We start from the raw sequence: 6,123 nt of genomic DNA on the forward strand, positions 1-6,123 counted from the left end.
AACCTCATATGCATGCAAAAGCTGGACAGTGAATAAGGAAGACTGTAGAAGAATTGATGCTTTTGAGTTATGGTATTGGAGGAGAATATTGAAAGTTCCATGGGCTGCCAAAAGAACCAACAGATCTGTATTGGAAGAAGTGCAGCCAGGGTGCTCGTTGGAGGCCAAGATGGCCAAACTTCATCTCTCATACTTGGGACATATTGTCAGGAGGGACCCGTTGCTGGAGAAGGTTATCATGTTTGGTAAGGTGGAGGGTCAGAGAAAAAGAGTAAGGTCCCCAGAGAGATGGTTTGGCCAAGTGGCAGCATTGATGGACTGAAGCATGGCAACAGTAGTGAGGTTGGTCTAGGATCGAGCAGTGTTTTGTTCTGCTGTGCATAAGGTCACTATGAGTCGATACTGACTTGAAGGCACCTAACAACAACAACAGTGACTTGTGTATTGTTGTGATGCTGGAAGCTATGCCACTAGTATTTTAAATACCAACAAGTTTACCCCTGGTGAATAGGTTTCAGTGGCACTTTCAGACAAACTATGATAGGCACATGATACATCTTTGCTTGCTGGAGATGAAGAGGACTTAAATACTTACTGATGAAGATCGAAGACCACAGCTTTCTGTATGGATCACATATCAATATAAAATACTTATTGATGAAGATCAAAAACCACAGCTTTCTGTATGGATCGCATACCAATATAAAGAAAAGAAAACTCTTCATAATTGGACCAATATATAGCACCATGATACATGGAGAAAAGATTGTCAAAGACTTTATTTTCCTTGGATATACAATCAATAGTTAAGAAAGCAGTAGTCAAGAAATCAAATAAAGGATTGCATTAGGCAAATGTGCTTCAAAATACCTCTTTAAAGTATTGGAGAGCAAAGATATCAGTTGAGGACAAAAGTGCATCTGACCAGAGCCAAGGTATTTTCAATGGCCTCAAATGCTTATGAAAGTGGGGGAATGAATCAGGAAGGGATGAGAAGAATTGATGCTTTTGTACTATGGTATTAGAGAAGAATATTAAAATGGACTGCCAGAAAAACAAACAAATCTGTGTTGGAAGAAGTACAACTAGAATGCTTCTTAGAAGCATATTAAGACATGTTATCAGGAGGGACCAGTCCCTGGAGCAGGATATCATGCTTGGTCAAGTGGAGTGTCAGGACAAAAGAGAAAGACACCCAAGGAGATGGATTCGTACAGTATCAGTAGCAATGGGCCCAAATATAACAATTGTGAGGATGGTGTAGAACTAAGTGATTCTTTGCTCTTTTTTTGCATAGAGAGAGTTGCTATGAGTTGGAATTGACTAAATGGCACCTAAGGAAAAACAACTTCCCTGAACAAGTAGAAGGGCCTAAGAAGCCAGAGGAAGGTCCTGGGCAGTGAGCATCATTAGGGAGAAGATTTCTTCATCTCTGGTCCCAGTCCTCAGCACAGTCCTTGCCTGATGCATTTGGGGTTTCTAATGGAATGAATATACTCCAAGCAGAAATAAATGCACCTAATCTTGGCTGCACTTTTTTTGTTACTTAATGGCTTAATCAATGTGTATAGTTATTTATAAAAGACAAATCTCCCTCTCCTAAAAAAAAAGGGGGAGTACAGTGGAACAAAGTCATTGAATTAATGGTAGCAGTTGAAGCTGGGATAAATCAAAGATTGAGCCAATTTTTTAAATTATTATTATTATCACCGTTTTTTTTTTCTTAATGAAGTATTTAACAGAAAGAAAAGAAACATAATTTATCTGACTTAATTTCTAGCCTATAATAGATAAAATGCAATCTCACTAGAATGTGAGAGTCAGAAAAATAAGTGGAAATAATTGAAGAAAAGCAGCTGAAAAGTGCAGAAGAGACTTATGCTGTTTGTTGAGAAGATGTCTCTCACAGAAAGCAGAGTTATCTGTGTGTAGAGAATGTCTACCCTTCCCAGCTCTGTTGCTGTTATTAAGTATCATCGAGTCGGTTCTGACCCATAGCAACCCTCTATCGGGTTTCCAAGGAGCAACTGGTGAACTTGAGCCACTGATCTTGAGGTTGAAACCGACTTTGCAGTCCAGCGCATTAACCCACAGCACTACACCAGGACTCTATCCCTGGCCTCCCTGAAACAGCCACAGATGGATTGTTCAGACTAAGAGTAAGAGGTCTCGTTTCCACTGCCTGACCCCCAGCTTGCTGGCTTATCATTCCTTCAGAGGGATTGGAATCTGTCATGCCAAAACCTGCCACAGATGTTGCTAGAGTTTCATGGTTATTCCTGCCTCTGTTTTCCCACAAAGCGTTCAAACTGCTCTTCAAAATGGAAAAATCTGGCCAACCCTGACACTAAATAGCTTATCTAGACATCTGTTCTGCCTGTATATTAAAGAGATGGGAATTGAGTCTAAAAGAAGCTTTTAAGAACTACTGAAATATATATTTTTTTCTAATCATTTTTAATCCACTTGCCCTTCACCCAATTGAGAAAACCTTGCAGAGAAGTATTTTCCTAATATGGAGCTTTGGATATACAATGTAAACATTTGCGTTCATGGGACAAATAGGCTGGAGATGTCATTAAAGTCTCTAGAGACACATTTTTCTTTCTATTTTCTTCTCTGTGATGTGACATGTCATTATATAGTGTTGGGGATCAGGAGAATTTGTACACTTGTGCATTTTCCCATTGATTCTCTCATGTTATTTCAATTGCACATTATTTTCCCAGAAAAAATCATCATAAACCATTTGGAATAGGCATACTTTTAGTGGGTGCTAAAGATTTTTCTCTCTAGCTTTGCCATCAGAAATTGAGGCTCTGAGAATTTCATGATCCCTCAGTCATTGGTGGTAGGACTAAGAGTTGCAACTCTTTCTTCTACTTCCCCATTATAGTATCCCCACCCAATATTCACTTTTTCCTTCTGCTCTGATTCAAACCTGCACTTTAAAATGGAGAAATCTGGCAAAATAAGAAAAACCTGACACTAAATAGCTTTGTCCTGCCACTTCATGTTAAGTATTCCTATTCCTGATGAAAAGCAAGCCCCCCATAACCAAAAACTTACCATGTTCTCCAGATATCACCAAACTCTACTCTGCACCATGTTTGGTTATAAGCCCCCTTATAACCAAAAACTTACCATGTTCTCCAGACTTCACCAAACTCACTCAAAGTGAGTTCTGAAGGAGGAGCCTCCCGCTGGGCTCTTTCATTCCTGGATAAGGGTCCCTTTCCAGCAGCCCTAAGAGCCAATCTTGCACAGCAGTCCTCTGACAGTTTCTAAGATCCCCACCAATTGCTGATTCTAACTCATGGTGACTTCATGTGTGCAAAGTAGAATTGTACTCCACTGGGCTTTCAAATCCATGACCCTTCAGAAACAGATCACCAGACCTTCCTTCTGATGCACCTCTGGGTGGATTAACATGGCTAACTTTTTAGTTAGTAGTCAAACAATTAACAATTTATGCAATTTAAGGGCTTCCTAAGATCTCTGTTTTTGTTGCTGTTGTGAGCCATTGAGTTGGTTGTAACTCATCGTGACCCTGTATAGGGTTTCTGAGGAGTGGCTGGTAGATTTGAACCACCACCTTGTGGTTCAAACCAACCTTGCAGTCCAGTGCTTTATCTTATAGCACCACACCAGGACTCCTAAGATCCCTAATCCCCCCAAAAAACACTCTCTAGCCAAGGACTTTTTGTTCTACATGTATGTATATGCCTTTTCTGTGATTTTCTATTGCTTTTCTTCTGTTACTTCCACTGATATTTCTTCCCAACACTTCGGGGGAGAACGTCAGGATATGCCCCTACCCCCTGCTTACACTGTGCTATCTAAGTGTGTAGTCTCTCATGATAGAGTCCTAGACACTACTTTATAGAAGTTTGTGCAAAGTGAATGTCATCAGTCAGCTAGAAAAGTAACTAAATGATTCACTGTCATTCCTGGAGGTAGTGCTTGACATAGACGAAGGTAAACCCAAATCACTTTTCACTGCTATAGCTACTGGAGCTGTTAGCACAGGCCAGAGGAATGGGCAGTGGCAGTGGGTGACTGAGAGGGCAGCTTCAGGAGCCTAGCAGTGGAGACAGCCAGCCCCACCTGATGGTCAGCCTACCTGGTCACTGGACAAAGCCTGAGAGCCTATACCCAAAGTCACGTTCACTGCCTCACCTGCCTGTATCCCACCTGTAGTCCAGGCTGCAAGAGTCTGGTCTTTAAAACCATTCACGGGAAATAATAAGCAAAAAGAGAAATGTGTTTGTTTTTTTTTACCCAAACCAAAAACCAAGAAAACCTACTATGGACCCTGAACATACGCGTAGTGGGATGTTGCCAGGAACTCATGTTAAACAATGCATAACTGTATCTAGTATTTATTTATAGTAACAATTTAAAGGAGCTCTGGTAGCATAGTGGTTACAAGTGGGGCTGCTAACCTCAAGGTCAGCTAGTTTGAAACTACCAGCAGTTCCACCGGAGAAAGATGAGGTTTTCTGTTCCCGTAAAAATTTACAGCCTTAGAAACCCTATACAGGGTTGCTATGAGTCAGAACCGACTCCACCGCACACCCCCACCCCCACCACTTAATGCATATTATTTCACTGAATAGTCTTAGTTTAACTCTACAACAACCCTATGAGGAAGGTTGTAGAACTAGTAACATTATACAAATTTAAGAACTTTCCCAAGATTCCAGAGCTGGGAAGCTGGATGCACAAAGGCACCCCAAAATATTGTTGTTTAGTGCTGTTGAGTCAATGCCAACTCATAGTGACCCTGTATAGGGTTTCCAAGGAGCAGTTTGTTGTTGTTGTTGTTGTTAGGTACTATCAAGTCGGTATCGACTCATAGTGACCTTATGCCTAGCAGAACGAAACACTGCCCGATCCTGAGCCGACCTCACTACTGTTGCCACGCTTGAGTCCATCGATGCTGCCACTTGGCCAATCCATCTCATTGTGGGTCTTCCTCTTTTTCTCTGACCCTCCTTGCTACCAAACATGATATCCTTCTCCAGCGACTGGTCCCTCCTAACAATATGTCTGAAATATGAGAGACGAAGTTTGGTCATCTTGGCCTCCAAGGAGCACTCTGGCTGCACTTCTTCCAGAACAGATCTATTGGTTCTTTTGGCAACCAATGGCACTTTCAATATTCTCCTCCAACATCATAACTCAAAAGTATCAATTCTTCTACGGTCTTCCTTATTCACCGTCCAGATTTCGCATGCATATGAGGTTATTGAAAATACTGTCGCTTGGGTCAGGTGCACCTTAGTCCTCAAGCTGACATCTTAGCTCTTCAACACTTTAAAAAGTTCTTGTGCAGGAGATTTGCCTAATGCACTACGTCATTTGATTTCTTGACTGCTGCTTCCATGAGTGTTGATAGTTGATCCAAGAAAAATGAAGCCCTTGACAACTTCAATCTCTTCTCCGTTGATTTGTTGCTTATTGGTCCAGTGTTTAGGATTTTTTTTTTTTTTCTCTTTACATTGTGATGTAATTCATACCGAAGGCTGTGCTCTTTGATCTTCATCAATAAATGTTTTAAGTCCTCTTCACTTTCAGCAAGCAAGGTTGTATCATCTGCATATCTCAGTTTGTTAATGAGTCTTCCACCAATCCTGAGCAGCTAGTGGGTTTGAATTGTTGACCTTGTGGTTCACAGTCTAGTGCTGATCCTGCAGCTCCACACCAGAAGTTCCAAGATATTGTTGTTGTTGTTAAGTGCCATAGAGTCAATTCTGACCCATAGTGACCCTGTATAGGGTTTCCAGGGAGCAGCTGGTGAACTTGAACCACCAACCTTGCAGTTCAAACAACTTTGCAGTCTGATGTATTAGCCCACAGGGACACACCAGGACTCCTCCAAAATATTAAGACTTGTTAATTGAATGGTGCAGAAGCAAATGAGATTACGAAGCCAAGAAGGCTTAGATGACAAAAGGGTTTGAGGGTAGGACCTGTCAGTAGGGATGGAGGGAATAGTGATTGGGGTTTCAGATAGGATAGCTGGGAGCATGTAGAGCCCATGCTCCCCAACTTGCCGATACCTCCTCCATTACAATGCTGAGTCATTTCTGGAGACTGGTGGTGACTCTGAAGTGGGCC

This window comes from Chrysochloris asiatica, unplaced genomic scaffold, assembly GCF_000296735.1.
Source record: "Chrysochloris asiatica unplaced genomic scaffold, ChrAsi1.0 scaffold00033, whole genome shotgun sequence".
Taxonomy (NCBI): Eukaryota; Metazoa; Chordata; class Mammalia; order Afrosoricida; family Chrysochloridae; genus Chrysochloris; species Chrysochloris asiatica.